The 22131-nt window shown below is 30.7% G+C and overlaps 1 protein-coding gene across 2 annotated transcripts in view; it reads right to left on the bottom strand.

Annotated features, from left to right (window-relative positions):
- LOC142321567 (ras-GEF domain-containing family member 1B-like) overlaps positions 1-22131 on the bottom strand; it is a 651166-nt gene that overhangs the window by 453770 nt on the left and 175265 nt on the right. The window lies entirely within an intron of this gene.

Genomic DNA, 22131 nt, shown 5'->3' with positions numbered 1-22131 from the left:
CTAAAGCGGATGCGCATGCCGTATTTAACTCGCGCGGTTGTGGTGGTACTAGCGGCCACTTTAAATACTTTTTTACGCTTTAAATATTATTCATTTATTTAATTCTTACCGCTCACCTGTGACGTTACAACACAGCAGAAGACTACAGCAGCTGTACGTCAATGCTACATTAGCGTTCCTTCTGGCGAGAGGTGATATTATTGACGCAGTCAGTCAACAATACCCCCTCACTAACCCCACCCCCCTCCATTTGGCCACTAGTTTATTTTGAGCATTTTTTGGGTTGGGGTTGATTTTGCACAATTTATTTTACAAATAGGACAGGTAGAAGGAAAAAAATTTGTAGGCAGGCCACGTTTGGAATATGTAAAACAAATTGTTAGGGATGTAGGATGTAGAGGGTATACCGAAATGAAACGACTAGCACTAGATAGGGAATCTTGGAGAGCTGCATCAAACCAGTCAAATGACTAAAGACAAAAATAAAATTTACAAATATTATAATTTTTTTAATTGTTAACAAATGTGTAAGAAAAATAAGACCTTAATTAGGTGAAATCTCTAGATATTGAGGGTGACCTTGCTGTACACCCTCATCCCCTGACCTTCTAAATTGAAAATTTAATAACATCAGTACCCCAAATAGTAATCTGATCTAGTTTGGTCAAAATTAGTTCAATAGTTCTGGGGATATAAGGTGATCTAGAGGGCGACACCTAACATACATACGAACATCCGGAAAATTTCCAGCCGGTTTTTGGCCTTTTTGGGTTCCTTAAGGGTCATGTTAAAACGTAAAGATCCGGTAAAAACCGCATTTGCTCAAATTGGATGGATTACAATACTTTCCCTTCGAAAGCTATAGCGGTAGACGGGAAAGTAAAAGAAGGAAAAATTAAACAAGAATTAAATGATTAATGTTTACAAATTAAGAAGAAAAAATTAAGTAAATAAATAGGTAAGAGTACTAGATATCGCGTAACAGAAGCTTGCAAAATTTGAAAATAAATTAAAAACCAGAATAACAAGGAGCTTATGATAAATTTAATATATATAAAACAATAAATAAAATAATTTTATAAATAATATAATATAAACAGTTATTTTATGCTATGATTTAGTAGGATTCCACCTAATGTCATGCGAAATTTTATGTTTGCACGAGGGCGGTCCAAAAAGTAAGTAGATAACAGTTGTAGTTCGAAAAAAAATTGTTCTGAATCTACATTTATGTACACTTTTTCACAATGGTTTTCCTTAAGTACAGCACATTCTTTTCAGCGCTAGATCCACTTTTCACGAACACGAAATCCAGGCAATTTTTCGAAAGCACTTTGCATTTCGCCTCCACAACTTTTACGACTTAGATTTGTATCAAATTTTTGCTCTCTCAGATACTTCTTAACCTCTGGGAACAGCCAGAAGTTGCACGGAGCTAGATCTGGGCTGTATGGTAAGTAAGGATCCGAGTTAAAACATTTTAATTTAAAAATTCACAAACTGTCTGAGCGACATGGTGACGCGCATTATAGTGATGCAACATAAGTTCTTCAAATTTTTCCCAGGAATTTTATTTTAAAATAAGTCGGCATTATCTTCAGAACAACGATGTGCCAGAGAGCATTCACAGCTGTTCCTGCAAATACCTGATGTCGGTAAACGAATCCTTCATGATTAAAAAAATATATGATCATGACTTTACCTTTTTGTTTGGAGGTGGTGAAAAAGTTGACTTCTATCGGAACCTTTGTGGTTCCATCTCAGGGTTGTTCATAATGATACATCCAAAATCGTCATCGGTTATGCATTGTACATATTGTACATAAAGCGTGTTCATTCTTTTTTGTAACGAAGCGTCAATTCTTTGCAGAGAATATGCGGTACTCCATCTGGACAGGCGTTAAAATCAATAAACTCAACGAAACGCGATGCGTTTCATAAGCATCCGCTCGTTCAGAATATTGTATGCACTGCTTTCTGGGATGGGTGCGGTTCCTCGACTATTACACCGGTTACGACGATCTTCTCGAACAGTGACGCTCGCTGTGTTCACAGTAATGTCGTAAGTCGACGTGCTCGATCGACCCGCTCTCCATCCGGTTATAAAAGCGGGAATCTCGTTATAAACACGAGAACGTGTTACAAGTGACACATTATCTTCATTGAATGTTTCTTTCAGTGTTTCCTACGTTCGGAGCTGATGTTTTTTTAAACGTAAACAAAACTGAATCGCGTAAAGTCAGTCGATATTATTTTTACATTGAAGACGATTATCCGATAAACTTTATGCGAACGATCAATGACTTCAACGATCAATTTGAAACTGACACGAGAAGTAGAAAAATTGGGTAATTGTAAGCATGTAGGACTGTCACTATGTACACTTTACATTTCTCTGCTATGAAAATTCTCATTACTTTTTGGACCGTCCTCGCAATATACGTCTCTGCGGATTTTTGATGAACGCTAAGAAAAAAGGAAAAATATTATAACCTTTTAAAATTTGATCAAAGATAATACAAAAAACAACACTGTACATATAAATTGGTGAAAATATGAAATAATAAAAAAGTTAATAAAGAGAATAGACGCCTAATCAGAACGATTCGGAATAAAAACTCTGAAAGGCCAAGACGCATCCTAGCAGGGGAAGGATTTCTTTAAACGGGTGTAGAAGGATGAATAAAAGGTGATTTTATATTATTTAAAAGGAACCACACGATATCAGGAAATTAAAAGTATAGCTGGAAGTACAAAAGGGTAGTGAAGGACACGGAGAAAGAGATCTGATTCAGACCAGAAACCGTGTGATGGTAAAACATTAAGTATGGCATTTTGCGAACAGACATGAGTGCAGACTGTTCCATTTAATCTTTAACTGATGAAAGTAAGAAGCGATAAAAGAAAAAAATTGAGACTTCAGCAATACACCAAAAAAAAAATTAAAGATTATTTAATGGTATTCTTATGATAGGAATTAGAAGAAGTAATAAAATTATAAGCAAATGAGGGTCAGTATAACCAACTTGGTCTATTCTTTTACAACAAAACTGATTATAAAAATAAATTGTATTTCATAAAAACTGAATAATCGGCATTTGAAATAAAGGGTTAAATCTTATAATTGTATGTTAATAATTAGCGATGAACATTTACGTAGACTCCAATCACTCGTGTCAAAGACACGTATAATTAACAAACGATGGAGTCGATGATGTAATTTCATCATATTATCTACATGTATGATGGAAACTTCGTATCTACAGTATGTCATATGGGCGTATAAGTAAATAATTTCAGATTAATATAAGTAAGTAATTTTTAAACAAATAATTTATATAAAGTAATTTTTAAAACTGAATATTTGTGTTCTATTCTCTCATGCAACATTTTTAAAATTATTTTGTAATATCTTAAGGCAAGAAACTAATTAATTAAGTTAGCCTTATAACATACAATTTTATGAGAAAAAAGAAAAGAAAGAATTTGAAACAGCTAATACTTGCCTATGGAATTTCATGAATGAATTGTTTAACTTGAAATTAAAAGACCCTTAATTTAATTCAGAGGAATTAATCTAGTGTAAGCATTATTTAAACTCCTCCTGTGTTTTTTTATGTTAGGGAATGCTAAATCATGTTTTTTTTTTTATTTTAGTCGTTAATAATTAATAATAACAGGTAACTGGGAGAGATTTTTGTTTTTATTTAGTTAAAAATTATAATATTCTATCCTGAAGACAAATGTACAAAATTGAAAGGATAACTTATTAATATAAAGGAAAATTAGATTTTTACAAAAATTTATTTATGTTAGATCTGAAAAAAAGTAAAAGTATAATCTAGTAAACAAGATAAGGTGAATGAAGGTCGCAATAGAAAGTACGAGCGATTCGTATTTCAGACCGGTCCAAGTCCGACCGTTACCCTCGATCGGATTGTGATCACCTAATATGGCAGGCGACCAGTTTATTTCTAACTAGTATCTATATGTCCAATTCTTATAACAGCTGCCAATAAATAGCTTAATTTATAATAAAGCCTATTTTACTTTACGTTTTACTCATTCTACATGAAGTATAAAAAAAAGTAAAATATAACTTTTAGCAGTACAAACAGGCCTTTAGTTCATTAATATGTAATTTTAATGGGGAAAAAATGGCTGAGAAATAAACAGAAAAATTCGTAAAATGATTGAATAAAAAGAAAAGGTCTATAAAAAACTTATTAAGTCCCGATAACTTTCTGACGGTATTTAATTTCTTATTTTCACGAAAAATGTTATAATAGATTAAAAAAAAACATTTCAAGGGACAAAGATATGAGAAAGAACAAATTTATACTACCTTTACAAAAGAAAAATCTCTTATGCAGTTTTGCGCAAGAAAACCGACTTTTCGTTTCCGAAATTTACTGTTTCGCAGTCAGAGACGCACTGATTTTCAGAGTATAATGCACTACATACGTTCGATTTACGAATAGACCTAACATACAAGCATCAAACTTAAACTCACTCACCACAGTGACTCGCTGTATAAGAGCGTATGAAAAATACATTAATACAAGGTCTGTTTTCGACCTTAAATTAAGCGTAATTGACTCAACCAATTTTCATAAAATTTCCACATGTGCAACTTCAGATACACTACTTCAGCATATCTAAATTTCAATAAGATTGATTAAGTAGTTTTTGAGATTATGGAGTCACAAAATTTTACACATGAATGTTATTTCTGAGATTTTAAAGCCACAAAATTGTATACATGAATGTTATTTTTGCAATCCTCATACCTCAAAACATAAAGAAAATTTAGTTTCATCCCTGGTATTTTCGTAATTCTCATACCTTAAAACACAAAGAAAATTCACTTCTGTCCCCTAATCATACCATGTGATCGAAAAAATACCACAAACTGAGTTTATGTTGTCTGTTGTCGATTTTAATTGAGAGTAACTCAGGAACGACTCAACCAATATTCATCAAATTCTCAGAAGAACAACTTCCGATATACAACTGCAGCAAATCTAAATTTCAATGAAATTGATCTAGTTAGTAGTTTTGGTGACTTTTTATACTACATAACAAAAAGGAAATTCAATTTTAATTCCCACTTCCACCGTGGGGTCGAAAGTAATACCCGTACTTTTCTTCGAAAAGTAGGTAAAAAAGTTAATTTCAAAGGTCAAATCGTTTCAACATTCACAACGGCGAAAAAACTGACCACAAATCTTTTCTTGGAAAATTTTTTTCTTATTCCTCCTTTTAAAAAGATCTTAAGATTCCAACTGTCTTAACGAAACATTTTAAGCAATACAAAAAATAGATATTTAAAAATATGTCACATAAAAAATTCTCACAATTACAAACGGGGCATCGAAAACAGAAGCCAATAATTAAACAATAAAAAAATATTTTAGGTAACTTTTATTAAAATTTTATTTAGGGTTCTCTTCCAGTTTTTCATTCGATATCATTGAATGAATGATATTCCTGAAATCTACGAATATCTATAGCAGGTTGAATTTCGGCATAAGTAGCTGAATAATATATGTACCCGTAGCTCATTACAAACACACGAGTTGCCAGGCTAAAATGTGTAGTTAATTAGACACAGTAACAGAACGGTGGCCGGGAGGAAATACTGTGTAGCTGATAGCGTTAAATTATAACAATTCTGGCCGAGTTTGTTACTTTCCCGTACGGAAGGTTGACAGTTTGAGGCCCTCTACGATATCCTCCTATAAATAACAACTGGTACTTAAAAGAACAAGAACTAATTCAACAAGTACAAAAATAGTTTTTTATTATAAGTAAATTTTGGTACGTAACATTTATCATTAGCGGAGGATCTTCAACATCCGTTTATAGTTTGTCGGATTTTCACCCGCGGAACTATTCTGGGGATAAAAGAGTGATTTTCTTTAATTAAATGTGAGTCTGTTCTGAAATTCCATTATACTATTTGAAGGAAAAGGTATTTTCTAATAGCCAATATTTGAACCGGTCAGTACAAAATGGTTATCATTATTAATATACTACCGTATCGGGGAAAGACAGCTTGAACTCTCTAAGAATTGTAACGGGATAGAAAATACGAGTATTACCTTTTCGGGGTTGCGGAGTATCCGTTTATGATTCCGTTAAGTAAATAGTTTTACTTTTTTACTAACTTTTTCCATTGATCCTTTCTTTTCCCAGTTGTTTCTATAAATTTTATTTGGACGCCCAAATAAACTGTGCTAGGGATTGATTGCGAGAACTTGTCTTTACCAAAGTCCTAGCATGGGTATCGTTTGGTGGAGAGACGGCTCTATCAGGGCTTGTGTGTCTACGGTGATCGTAGAAAAATAAGTCGTTATCTGACGGGTCATTAAGTCCCTTAGCAAAAGAATTTCGATAATTAAAAATATTTATGTAATATTTAAATGAAAATAAACAAATAAAATTAAGTTAATCTATTTTGTAAACAAGCTACAATATATAAAATAATGCATATTAGCAACATTATTTATAGCGACAGTATATATATTAGCGACATTCAAATAAAAAAATACAATAAAACAATATTTTTACGTTTTTAAAAACAATTTATAATTCCTTTTTAAAAAATAACATTTTTTTAGATAAGAGAAAGGCAAAATCGAAAAAAAATTTATGAATAAATAAGTAAATAAATCATACGTTACAGCGATACAAAATAATAATAGTAGTAGTAGTAATAATGTACATAAGACAGTGTAATTACTGCGACGTTTTCATGTATAGGTAAGTACAAGGCATAATGTTATCGTCTACATACCGTAGGTAACTATGCGGTAGTTTGTAGTATTATTGTAAATACTTGAATTAAATATTACTTTACCATTATCAACTGCTTACTAAATTAAAAACGGTTTCAAATTTTTTATACAGATAATGTGTAACGACAATTTACTTGCTACGTCATTAACAGCAGACTAGCATTTTTACGGCTATTCTGTTATTTATTAATGCATCGCAACAATTACATATATAAATAACAAAACTATTTAATTTATCATAAATTAGTTCGTTTGAGTAATGAAATGGACCAGCATTTCCGAGTCTTGATTTTTTTTTTAAACTAAATTACATCAAGCGAAAGTTACATTTTTTTCTTTAAATTTGGACAAGATAGATTAATAGGAAGCTAAATATCCTGTTCTCAAAGTAGAAATTTTAAACTAAAAATCCAGCTGCTATTGCAGATCAAACATGAAAAATTCTAAAACTGAACTTATCAAAAATAGTTCATATGATACTTATAGAATTTTGGTTACGTTTTTTATTAAATTACTGCTCCATTTCTCACTTTCTTAAAAATTTTAGTTGTTCATGAAAATAGATAGATCTTAAGTTGTTGAAAAAAATTTTAAAAATTCGGCAAAGAACGCAATTTTTTCAGAATTCGCCGGGAAAATTATGCAACTTTGGTTACCGAGGAATTCGCCCTCGAAGGACTACTACTTAGGAGGAAAATAAATTGAACATTAAATTACGTAAATATGCAAGTAAAGAAGTATGTAAACAATTATTCTACTCTTTGAGTAAAATTCTGAAATATGGAACCCGTTGTCGCAGTATCTTCCCACTTTTTTAGGAAACTGTAACGAAAAGTAAATGGCATCAGTGAACTATATTTAGAAATCATCTTACAGATTTTCGTCAAAAACAAATTATCCAGTCTGAATCTATAAAGCGAAACGGTAACTGACGAAGTAAAGCTAAAGAAATAGGCTCGTAATCCACCATTCCTGAATGAAATCACCCAAATACATAGCGAAATATTAATGTAATGAAATCATAGAGTTAGTAAGAATGTGATTGGGTGCAGAAATTAAAATGAATAAAGTATTTTTTGCCCGTACTCCTTTATGAGGATCTGAATAAGATTAAACGCTATCAGAAAGTACCTTAGCTATATAAACGGTACTAAATTACGTAAAAAATTGACCTACATTTTGAGCAAAATATTTAGGTACGGGACACAAAAAGGTCTTTTTCTTACTGTCTGAAAACGTTATTGCCAATTTTATGAATTTTATAACATATTTTACTGATCCCGACCATTAAAGTTACATTAAAAAATAAGGCAACAAAGAGTTGCATATGTTTTCCAGGTTCGGCCTAGATAGATTTTTATTTGAAACGCACCACAGGATTTTTAAATATTAATTACGTTATTGTTACTACTTAAAACCGATAAAAAATATGAAGCGGAAAACGATTTTAAATAAGAATTTTACATAAAAAATTTAGTAAACGACTTTAGAAAAATTTGTAGTGTTTCCAAAGGTTCTAGTTCACTGGGTAATAGAAAGCACTGAATTTACCAATGTTTACCGCAAGTAAAAATTTATATCTCACTACGTAAATTTCTTATAAGGAAATATTTAAATTAAATTTCGCGCTTTATTATAAAATTTGATTAATAATAGAAAACTAATGATATATGAAATCGGGTACCGCCCTAACCACTCACTCAATTGTAGGAGCCACAAACTTAGTACAATTAAGAATTAACGTACATAAATACTTTGCCCTAATTGGTGAAAAACTGTTAAACCGGTATAGAAACATCAAGAAAAAATTAAAAAAAAAAAACAATTATTTTAGATACGGCCATAAGCCGTTGTCGGATCTAGGCCAAAATTGAACAAAAGTTTAAACTTATGTAGAAGAATAGTCTTTCCGAGTTTCATGATTTTTAGCAATCCGTTTTATACACATATAACAAAACCTATAAAACAATTATGCTCATAACTGCGATCGATTTAAATTTCAGTAATGTAAACAACTCTTACACTATTACGCTATACCGAATTCTAAGTTTTCTCACAAAGACTTCCTTATAGTAAAATTTTAAAATGGAGGGAAATATTTAACCCTTTTGTCCGATTAAGTTCAAAATGTAATGGCAACAGTACCCCATATATAGAAATATTTTAGCCAAATTTCAAGTTTTAATGCTCACGCAGTTCGGAGATATTTATCGAAATACAGACCAACATGCATTCATACGTATATACATTCTTCCGGAATTTTTCATGGTTTTTGTCTTGTTTTTTGGTTAGAGAGGGTCATGAAAAGTGGAGTTTTGAAAATTCCACACAACAAAACTTTTGATCGATACTCATACTTTCTCTCATAATTTTAGTTACTGGAGCAGGTACACAGCTATTGCCGGGAAAGTAAACATATGAAATACACAATAATTATATTAATGAATATAAAATAGTTTTCTTTCATCTACAGGACATATAAGGAATATAAAGATTTACTTATTACATAGGTTTTAATCAGTAAGTTCTCGCATACTTGTTGGTTGACTTTAACGTAGCAAGTTCACACAGAGGAGAAAGAATAGCTGTGCGATAGAGAGAACTGAAAGAATAGGAGTGGCGGAATGGAGATAATAAGGAAAGCATGATGCGAGAAACATCTTTTATAACTACATAAATACGCCTATAAAACATAAAAATGTGATGCGGACAACATATGACTTCCTTGTACGCCTATTAAATTACACTTACATATGTTTTTAAAATGAAAAGTACATAAAAATTTTATTTCAATAAAAAATCTGATATTTTTTCATATTTTTTTTTATTAATATTGAAATATTATTCATCGTACATTTTTTTACGTACAGACGTCACGCCGAAACTAGTCAAAATGGATTCAGGGATGGTCAAAATGAATATTTCCGTTGAAATCTTAAAAACGAAATTTTTCGCGATTACAATACTTCCTTGTACGAAGTAAAGAGAATAAGTAAAGAAAATAAACTAATCTATAGTTAATTTTTTATTTTTTACTTTTTTATAGAAATAAGTTCTACGTCAATATTTACAAGTCTTTTTTAATAATCGTAGTATTAATGCAGGAAGAGATGTTTCTTTTACCTTGCATTTCCTTGAAATAATAGACTTTCAAATAAACTGTTTACTTTCCGATGTAGCAATATTACGGGTTTAATAATACTAAATGTAACATAAAACTAATCATAAATATTAGTCATAAAATTTGCAAGATTTGTTACATTTACTTTAATAGTTAAATTTTTACGTTTCAAAATTAATATTAAACGGTTTTATTACGTTACAGTAAACATTTTATTAGTTTATTTATTACCCTTTAGCGTAATTCAAATACAGCTGATAAATTTTTATTTTTTATACAATCTTTTATATAAAAAATATATTCTTTATGATTTTATCGTAGCAATAAAAATAGAACTTGATGTACGCTAATAAACTATATTTAATGATAATAAATATATTTTCGCATTAAAACAGTCTGTTAACACGTTATTAATTTTCTTCTTGTCCAATATTTTTCATGATGAAGAATACCTTAGAATTAACCTTATAAAATTTTTACCTCGCCGATAATAGCCTTCTATATAAGCTACATATACCTGTAGCAACAGATTAGCTGTAAGGGAAAGTATAGAAATAAAAATTTTTTGGGCGTGGGAATTTTTGAAAAGCTACACTTTTATGACCCCCTCTAACCGAAAAACAAAAAAAAAGCCGTGGAAAATTCCATAAAATGTATATTGAACGTTAAAAATTTTAAATTTGGCTCAAAATATTTCTATATATTGGTGAAAAATTTCTATTTATTTATGCTATTGAATTTTGAACTAAATCGGACAAAGGGGTTGAGTATTCCCACGGTTTTAGAAATTTAATTTTATGTAAGGGTGTCATCGGAACTTGAAATTCAGTACAACGGTTATACGAAATGAGTTACAAGTACTGAAATTTAACTCGATCGACTTAGTTGTGGAAATATAATTAGCTTAATCGATTTATAATTTTTTTTTATCGTGTTACTCGTGTTTCCAAAACGGATTGATAAAAACTAATGGAGTTTGGAAACTCGTTTACATAACTTTTAGCCTAAATTGTGGCCTCGATTCGGGAAGGGCCGTATCAAAATATCCGGGTTTCTTAAAGATTTTGTCTAATAATTCTAAATCGAATTAACCGTTTAGTATCGATTTAGGAAAAATATTTCTTAATTATAGAGATCTTAATTATATCAAGTTCTAAAACTTGATATAATTAAGATCTCTACGGATGAGTAGTTATGGCGGTATCTGATTACACTTGCTATCAGTTTTATTCTTATATCAATAAACAAATGTTATAATAAAGCGCGAAATTTAATTACAATATTTCCTTATAAGGGATATTTCTAATAAGGGTATTTTCTTAAATGACGGGATATTAATTTTACTTGACGTAAACTCTGCTACATTTGGGGCTCCCTATCATCTAGAGAAAGCCCAAGTTCAAAACCTTTTAATGGAAAGGATAGAGTTTAAATAAATCATTTTAAAGACATTGAAAAACAAACATTTTGACGTAAAAAATGATGGCCTACGATAATCGAATCGGCGGCCATTTAATATTTTTTTACAGCTAATCTCAAAAGTGGTCTATAGTACTTCCAAGTAGCGGTCTCACAGATCGTCTTGAGGTAGGAGCAATCGCTAAATTTAATCTTTTTGCGAGTAGTGTTTCACTATAGAACAGTTATTAACGACTTTTGAAACTAGCTGTGAAAACTTTAGATGACCGCAATTTTCATTAGTGATATTATAGGCCGAAGTTACTGACATACATTTTTTTTCTCAATGTCCTTTAAAATACTGTCATAACCACCTATCCTTTCCATTTAAAATCTTTGAGTTATTCCCTTACGGGGGCTCCTGAATGTTTGAGGGCATGTTGGTTTCATACCGAATAAATAGGTCGTTTCGAGGAATAAGCACTTGTTTCTACGTTTACCGGTCGAAGAGTCATAAAAGTTTCTTTACTTTACGAACATGTGTCTCCTCTCTCTTTTTCTGTTTAGCCTCCGGAACCACTATAACATATTACTTCAGAGGATGGATAAAGATGATATGTATGATTGTAAATGAGGTGTAGTCTTTTACAGTCTCAGGTCAATTATTCCTGAGACTTGTGGTTAATTGAAACCCAACCGAACATGTGTTTATACATACATATCATATACATACGAGTATATAATTAATTTACAATACTGTTCGAATTAAAATTCTCCTCCTACTTTCAAATCGGTTAAAAATAAATTTTTTGCGAGTAAATCACAATTTCGGTAAAAAGGAGATCGAAATCATGTTCAGAATTCCCTCTCTAAAAAAAAATTTCTCTTAAATTTTACTGAAAATTACGAAATTTTGTCATATAATTTTATTTTGTAAAGATCACCTCGAGCGAGTCAATAAAAACAAAATTATTTTTTCTTTGTGAGAAAAATAGATTTTTCATTAAAGTATGATATTTGAATGTATTTGGTTATGATTACAGAATAATTCATTTTGGATCATTTTATATTAACCATTATACACAGTTCGTCTTACAGAATTTTTTCTTACCTGTTTCTTTAAACGAGTATTTTAGGCACAAAATATACGTTTAAAAAATCAATAAACCCAAAAACAACAATTTATTTATTATGTTGAAAATTTATCGGTGTAATCAATTATAATCAGGATACATACTTTTTAATATAGTATAAATAACACATTAAACAGTTCACATTATTATGTATAAACGATAATATTTTATTTTATACAAATTTAAGCTAACTATTTTGAGACTGTCAAAAAATGTAATTAAAAAATAAAACGAATTAGGCTAACACAGCGTGGTGATAATTATAATATATAATTCGAAGGAGTTACACAAAATAATTAATCTTTATCGAAAGGAAAGTGACATTACATTAATTTATTACAAAACAGGTACTGTCACTTTCAAACCTTTCGATCAACCCGGTCCGGTCAATAAATTTAGAAAGTAACACAACCATGAAGGGAAACAGAAAGGTTTTCCGCTCTAGTACTGTCAGCCAGATATCAAATGAATCACATAATTAGATTATGTTAAAAAAAGAATATGCGCAGATTTCACAACAAACGGTATTAAGTTAACGTATTTTTCACAAAATCCTCCTCTATATTACAGAAAGGCCTAAAAAACTGGCCTCAGAATATATTCGTTTAAAGGAATTTTATATCATATTTCTTAATTTTATTTTTACTTAAAAGTACGGATAAGCCTATCAAAATGCCACCCTTATAAAAAACCGATCATTAAAAAGTATTAAACAAATAAGCTTGTTGTTTCTTTAAGAAAATAAATGCAGAGAAACGATTGAAACATACTCTATTGAGGTCAAATATTTAAATTTACTTATTTTGGTTTAAAATTGCAATAAAGTAGTTTTTTATCAGTCGTTTTGTTTTTAATAAAAGTCAAATTTCTTAAACTCTTTGTTATGTTCAATAGACATTATTTACATAGATTTTTTCATAATTAAATTTTATAAAAATTTGTTTTCTTATTGGCAATTTAACCAAGCTAATGTATAATATTGTATTCTGCGACACCAATTTCAGGTTTTACAATAATTTCTCCACCAAAACGTTTTGGAGATGTTGTTCTGAGCTCTATTTTATTCAATTTTTCAGGCAAAATCTATATGAAAACATTAAATTTACCATTAAATTCAGTTCCAAGAATTTCAATATGGCTTTATTTTACCCTTAGAGCGAAAATCAATATGGAATTTTTCACAAGCAATAACTGTAAAACGAAGCGTTTTCAGATCCATCCTTATATGAATTCTTTTTCTTTATTTTTTAATTGTAAAAAAAATCCTGAAATTCTTCTCCTTTTTTCTCGATATAATTGATCTATATGCAGAATGATTCAGAAATAGAAGTGGCTTACATTACACTCAAAATAGTAGTTTCATAATGAATAACAGATAGTTTTGAGATGGGATATTTACTAAATTTTATTTATTTATTTTTTAGTATATCACTATTAAACAATTATTTAAGAGACACTAAGCCACTTTTGAAATTAGCTGTGAAAAATATCAAACGGCCGCCATTTTGGTCACTGTTGTCTGAAATTGCTTACGTTAATTTTTTTGTTGTTGTTCAATTTCCTTTAGAATGATATGCCTCCATGCTATTCTTTCCATTTAAAAGTTTTTGAGACACCTCCCCAGCTGCTTAGGTATGCGGGTCTGTACCGGAAAACAGGTCGTTTCAAGTCTTTGTTCGCGCGCGCCATTATAGATGGCGGTTCAAATTAAAAATAGTTTTAATAATTTTGTTTTATGATGTTTTGGTACAAAAATAAACGTGTCTATGTCGAAAATTCCTAACTGGGACCTTTTGAAAAAAAAATTAAAAATATTCCTAGACTCGAAGGTGTTGGAGGAATTATAGGAAAATCTCAGTAAGAGGTGAAACAGGAAGTAGTGAGTTCAGTGTTTATTCCTTTGTAGCATCGTATAAGTCACATTTCTAGTGAATTTGATTTAGGTCTTTTGTTTTTTTGCTTTTTTGCTTTTTTAGAAATAAATTTATACAACTACAATTATTACTTTATCATTCTGTGAATTTGTGACACGGTTAAACGTGAACAAATTTTCCAGTTTTTAAGACGAAGTTTTACGGCAAGATTCCTTACTAGCAGCCAATTAACGTGTGTTTAATATTTTTCATAAATCCTTTCATTTCATAATGGCGGTTAAAACTTCTTACTTCTTACTTTGAACGAAAATGAAGATTAGAAATGGTAAGAGGAAGTTTCCGTCTCTAACGTTGTGCTGAGAATTAAATGACTGGTTTACTCTATATTCTTGGGGCTATTGGGCACTCTTCTTTGGTCAGTATCGATAGGATTCAATCCTGTATTCTAGTCTATTAATAATGTTATTTCAGGTTTCAACCACCGAGTTTGATTTAAATAGGACTAGCATCTAGCCAAACCTTCCACGATCAATAACGAACAACTATTCCGTTTTGTACTTAAATTTTCATTTCGTTATACGCTTTATTAATTCTAATTTAGTTACAGAGCTCAATTTGATAAATTTAATGCAGATTGAGCAAGACCTATGGTTCACTAACCCTTTATTACCATTGTATTTTCCCGGCAACAGTACACTATTTAAGGGAAAGTATGCTAAGCGAGTCAAAGTATTTTACAGATCTAGATGTTTCATTACTCTCTCTTACCGTAAAATACAATTTTAGCATTAAAAAATTTAGAAAAGATACATACACATAATGCATACGTACTGGGTATGTTGGGCTCTTTTTTACTTGAAATCTTCAGACTGGATGGATCGACGTGGTTGAAATTTGGGACGATCACCTGTTTATAGGGCATTGAGCCATTTCATTTCGGTCATAATCAGTCAAGGGAATAGGGAAAAAAGGATATTATGGAACCCGTATCTCAAAACTTTACTTAAAGGATAGGTAAATATTTTTACATAAATTAATATACCTAAGAAATTTGTTGTTGGCGTTTGAATTTCTTCAATTATCCAAAAAGAGGTGAGAATGTAAAACCTTCTTTTTTTGTTTCTGGGCTCAAAGTCACATTCTTATAAGAATTAGTTGAATCCGTTACAATAGTATATCACTTTAATTGTTTATTCTGGCAATTTCGTTCAGCGGAGGAGGGATAATAAGTCAATTTGTTTTGCTTTTTTTTGTCATAGTTTTCATATATCTATAAACTGAATTAACCGTTTTTACGAAACTTTGTACGATGACTTCTGAATATGGGTCAGCGATGCCATTTAATTTTGGTTGCAAACGGTCTGGGTTGTGGGGGAGATAAGGGGTCACCATGGGGGTACCTAATCTCAAAATTTTACTCTTTAGTAAATAGAGTTAATACTTTTTTTTTACTTCTTTACTTGTATTTATTGTTTCTTTACCTTCAACCTTAATATTCCTCTCAATTTTTCTTCTGACGAATACTTTGTCAAGGGCGAAGCTCACAGTAAGCAGACATGTTCATCTATTTTTCATTTCAGTATGAAAATATACATGGGACGTAACGACTTTTTCAATAAAAGACTCAGTTCTTTTTCATAGGCTTTCCAGTTAATTGTTTTCGTAGCTGCAAAGCGTCTAATTAATGTAGTAGAATATACATATATATTCTATTAAAATATAATATATATATATATATATATATATATTATATTCATGCTAGTAGATAAATTTATTTAGTGATCTAAGAGTTGTTTTGTGACGGTAGCGTTCAGTTTTACAACACAGTAGGTTTACCGCCTGATAATAATTGTTATAACAATTATTATTTTGCAACTTTTAACATTATTTTTTTATCATACTTATAGCTAAGATAGAGGATCCTATTTCTAAATCGAAACATGTAGGGGAGATAGAGATGTGTATATAAACGTACGTGAGAATTGTAGCACAACTCAAAAAAAGTGGTAATTTTTTCACACCATCAGTACACATAAGTCATGAATAATGATTACCCAGATCATGTGCCATAATACCATGCTTCTTATCGGCAAAAGATGTGAGATTAAATATTTATTTGTATTTATTATAATCATTATTAATTCATATTACATTATGTTACGCGATAAAATAATTATCTAGAGAAAAATAATAATATATAAAGAAAAAAATCTATTAGCTATTAAACAAATTTAATTATTATTATTATTATTATTATCATTACTATTATTATTATTATTATTATTATTATTATTATTATGTAATGTTTACTATATATATGTATATATTTTTTTTATTTATTTACTCGTATACATATTGTGTTCTATTAAGTTATTTTTTGAAATATGTAAGATAGGAAATATTGTATATTTATGGCAGAGTATTAACAACTTTATACACCACACAACAGGGAATTCCTGTTTTCCTTTTTTTCAAACTTTTCTTTACATTAACATTGAATATTAATTAGAATAGAATACATAAACTATTTCATAATTATGTGAAACTATTTAAATTTCACGGTTTGTTAAACTATTAGTACAATTATTTTGTTTTTCTATTATTATTATTTTTATAATAAAGTATTTCATCTCGATAAGATATTAGATAAAAACAAAAAAAAAAACACAGTAAAAACTAATCTAAATTGTTGAGAATAATAAACGGAATCTATATTTGTTCATAAAAATTCTGTTTCATTCGTACTTCATATTCCGAACGTAACCAATTTTATATAAAATAAATTAACTGTAACCCTGTTAATATATATAAAAAATTTATTATTTAATATTTTCTCGGATGAACATTATTTGTTATTTAGCGGACCACATCATTCGATTTTAAAATTCAATTCGCGGCAATTCACTTGTAAAATTTCAAATATTTTTCAATCAATATAACAATTGCCTTATAAAAAAAAAACCACAGGAATGTGAAATAATTAATGTATAAAATTATTTTATACAAATATTTATGATGAGTATAAACATTGAAATATTTTCAAATAATATGTATTTCTGATAATATATTTTTCATCAGAATGATACCAACGAATGAAACATCCAATTTTGTTCAAGGTGTGTTTTAAATAACCTTCCTATTAATCGGTAGTCGCTTCGCAATGTTTAGGTGCTTTAATAATTTCCATCCATCTGAATTCTAAAGAACAATTCTTTTGCTGATAACTATGTAATGTTTTTAAAAAAAAATCCAAATTGCATATCCATAAAAGCATTAAGTTATTTATTAGTACCGTAAATATATTCTACGATTAAAAAAAATTTACAGATAACTAAAACCAGTAAAATAATTTTATTTTTCGGTTAGACTTGGAAAATAAACCTCCACCATGCTAACTGACGGTTCCATGAAGTCTGGAACATCTTAGGAAGTGATAATATTTTAGAAATGTAAGAGAATAAAATTAAAATAAAACATCGAAGGTCGAAGCCTCATTTATTAAATCGGTTCAAAAATGGAGACGAAAGTGAATTTTGTTTCCACGTTATTTACTATGGACTGATGTTGATAGTCAATATAATCCAAGAAATCAAGGTAATCACCCCTCATTCTTCCGAATAAAAATTCTTAACTATTACAGGAAGGGGGAATCTTTCAGGTCCTAGAACTATATTCAGGGTTAAGAAAATTATTATAAAATAAAAAATTGGTGTCGCAGACACAAGTGTTTTTTAGCTTTGATGTACAACTTTGTAAAATAGCAGTAAATAAATAAAATTTCTGAAAAAATTTACAGACTTTTATTATGAGAAAATCTATCGATTTAACATGAAGAAGAATTAAAGAAATATGACTTTTATTAAAAACCCAATATCACCCCTCGTTTTTAAAAAAAAATTATCAGATAAGATTTTAGAACTCTCTACAGCATATTATACACTAATATTAACAATACACTAAATTACATTAGAATTCGTAAAAAAGACAATCAATTTTTAGGTAAATTTCATACGAAATCTACCTATTGTAATGGATACCGTGATTTGACTTCCGGAAAATTTTGATATATCTTTCACATCCCCCAGATCCCAAAACCAAAGTCAGCTCAAAAGTTAATATATTTCACTTTCTTGTGGACACGATAACTGCCGTAATTTTGCGCCAATCACTTTCAAATTGTTCCCTAAAAATAACTCGAACCAAAATCTTGATTAAATTCGTTATCGGCCAGAATTGGACAATGGGGTAGAAAAGGGTTGGCTTTTTTGAAAAAAAAATATCGCTATAAATTTCTTATCAAGTAAAATATCGAATTCGTTTTAAAGTTCCCACTGTTCTTTCGATAAGGACCAAAAATTTATCTAAGTAAAGTTTTTTGATATCACCAACCATTGGCTCAAGGTTTGGAAAAAATGAGGTTTCGAAGTCAAAAAAAATTATACCTCTCTTAACAGGCATAGTATCGAATCGGTTTAAAGTAGTCATTAGTCCTCTAAACATTACCTAAAAATTTTGTCTGAAACAATTTTTTATATGACCAACCCTTATGGCAAGAGATGACCAAAATATTGCTGAAATTGTAAGATGGGACTTGTGGTATGCTAAACATGTGAAACTTATTTCACATGTAACCAACCATTGTCGTATTAAGCAAATTTGAAGTTTATATTAACTTTAAGGTGGACATTTTTTTTATCCCCTACTTAGAACCGGTGAAATCTACTTCCGCCTTCCGGCGTGCCGAAAGGGATTTTTAAGTTAATAATACACGTCCATCAGGCGACTCTATCATTTTATTTCGATTTTAAACTGTTATAGTCGAATTCGGGATGACGACTACAACGATAAGAAATTTATCTCAAAATCTCAGAATGTAATTTTTTGTAAAAACAAAAAAAAAACATGATGGGTGTACAAATCTTTTGATCAAATCGAAAGAGTGATAAATAAAGGTTAGACGAATACATGTTAAAATCTTTTTCACCGTTGATAATTTTTTTTACCAATCTAAATTTTACTTTTCCAAAGATTTTCTGGAAAACCGTGTTTTTTTATGTTTTCACATCAATAAAAGTAAACAGAAAGTGACTCGCAAGAGTATTACATTTTTCTACAAGTTTTTTAATGACAAACACAGCCTGGTTTTATGGCGCTTAATATACTACGATATCCATTTTCCTTCAAACATCGACAAATAATAATAATAAAAATATTATGCAGGAATAATTAACTGTTCTAAAAGATATAATCTTCAAAATTATGATCTAAATTAGGTCACCGATAACAAAAAAGTATATCAGAAAACCGGATAATCGAAAGTGCTTTATAAATAAGAAACTCATGCTCCATTGATTACTGTATTTCGCTATCGTAAGAGATGATCGTTACATCATTAGATCAGTCGGCCGTCCATTTATTAAACTAAAAATAAGAAAGAATACAACCGATAATAAAACTTAAATAAACTTTATTAATAATAACATTACGTAAGATACTGCGCCTATAAACACTACGTTTTATACATTATTTAAGGATTATTTTTAAATACGAGTAGCTGATCGATTTGACAGATGATAATATTAATAATAATATTTCACAATAATTGACGTAGGACGAATTCTATTGACTAGTAGATCATCCATTTATTCGTTATTATATAAGAAAGAAGAGAAAGTGGCACATTTACTTAGCTACTAGTAATTATATTGACTACAGTAAAATAAGATAAAAAAAAGATTAATAATGATAATCTGCTAGTCAGTAACTTCAATAATAAATACAGTCACGGTAATAACAGTTATAATTACGATTATAAAAGACGGTTGACATTTTAAAGAACACATCAGCATTAAATTGGTTACTTAATCGGTTTTAAAACCTGTACATTTTATTTATTTAATTAACAAAGCTGAGCGTGTCTTTATTTGCTTAATTTTTATTTTCTGTTACATTGCCTCATAAAAGACTAAATTTCTATTACATATCTATTCTGTTACAATGATTAGTTTCATACAGCCTTAGGCCAACTATTCAAGAAAAATTCGAATATCCATACGGGCCACTACCCCTATACCAAGTTTACGAACGGATCCAATGAACTCACATTACATTACAGGAGGAAATACCAGGTTATCAAATAGGCGGGCAGCAGGTCCCGTCGCTATAACTGGTTAAGGCTCGCCCGCACTCAACCACTCGCGGGGAAGAAGTCCTTAACCCAGCCTTTCAACCTCAGACCGCTTCGCTATTTCTAGAAACTTGGCCTGTCTGTTTCGAGGATTTTCGGAAAGGAAATAGGATGGGGCGCTCCTTGGTTGCACGCATTTCTGAATATTTCTGAATCATTAAGACTGAATATATACCATCTTTTCACTTTCTTTTTCCTGTTTAGCCTCCGGTAACTACCATTTAGATAATACTTCAGAAGATGAATGAGGATGATATGTATGAGTGTGAATGAAGTGTAGTCTTGTACATTCTCAGTTCGACCATACCTGAGATGTGTGGTTAATTGAAACCCAACCCACCAAAGAACACCGGTATCCACGATCTAGTATTCAAATCCGTGTAAAAATAACTGGCTTTACTAGGACTTGAACGCTGTAACTCTCGACTTCCAAATCAGCTGATTTGGGAAGACGCGTTAACCACTAGACCAACCCGGTGGGTTGAATATATACCATCTGGAAGATGTAAACGGGACCCACATTACCGATCTACTAGGGTCCACTTTAGCGAGATGACTAAGAAGTACATCGGTTACACACACATCTACACAGACGGCTCTGTCTCGGCCGACGAATGTGGCTGTTCAATTGTACTCCCTGATAACGAGATAATAAATAAGCTTAGTATCTATTCCTCTGTATTATTTTGCGAGTGCTATGTAATTTACTCTTCCTTGAGAGTTATTGAGATCCATAGTAATGACAATTTCCTGATAACCGACTATATGAGTGTAATTGAGAGTTTAAGCTGCAGACGATCTGAACCCACCGTTCAAATAATCTATGACACCCTCTCAAGAGTATACAAGACAGAGGTATTCGTATGGGTCCCGAGCTATTGCGGGATCCTCGGCAACAAACGGGCTAATGAGGCTGCCAAGAGAGAGGCAACAAATGGCCTCCGATTAGAATTAACATGTGACAGAGATCTCATGGACAGTCCGTATTAAAATACTTATTCAGTGGAATCAGTTCTGGCTATTGAGTCCTCCCACGACTTTACATGGCATCCGGGGAGAACGTCTTCGCGAAACCTTTTATCTTAAATAACAGAAGAGACCGAGTCATCCTAACTCGGCTGAGGATCGGGCACAAAAAGCTAACCCACGACCATTTATTTGGCTCTCCTCAGCAGAACTGTGAGGCGTCCAATGTAAAATGGTCCGTAACTGTTTACTCGTAGATTGCCCAATGTTCGGGTCTATTCGCCGACAATTAAACATGGTTTCAGGTGTGAAAACTTTGCTCAACCGGAAGAAATACATCAAAAGACTTTTGCGGTTTCTCTGCGAAAGTGGGATGTAAAACTCAATTTAGCGGTTTTTCTTACGTGAGATTCCTTACGGAATAGTGTGTGCGCCGTGAAAATAGTCTAGTGTTGTTCCAATATTTATTACCCATTTGTTTTTTATGTTCCAGTTCGTTATCCATTGTTTGGTGTTTATTGTCTAATTATTTATGATCATTCAATTTTATTTAAGTTGTTAATGATTATAATCGTTGACCAAAAACAATCGTTGGAAAAAAATTTGCTGTTATTTGAACCCTAAATACTAAATTGCATCTATACACATTTAT

This window comes from Lycorma delicatula, chromosome 3 (genome assembly GCF_047948215.1).
Source record: "Lycorma delicatula isolate Av1 chromosome 3, ASM4794821v1, whole genome shotgun sequence".
NCBI lineage: Eukaryota > Metazoa > Arthropoda > Insecta > Hemiptera > Fulgoridae > Lycorma > Lycorma delicatula.
The sequence above is the reverse complement of the archived record's forward strand: the minus strand, read 5'-3'. Positions and strand labels throughout refer to the sequence as shown.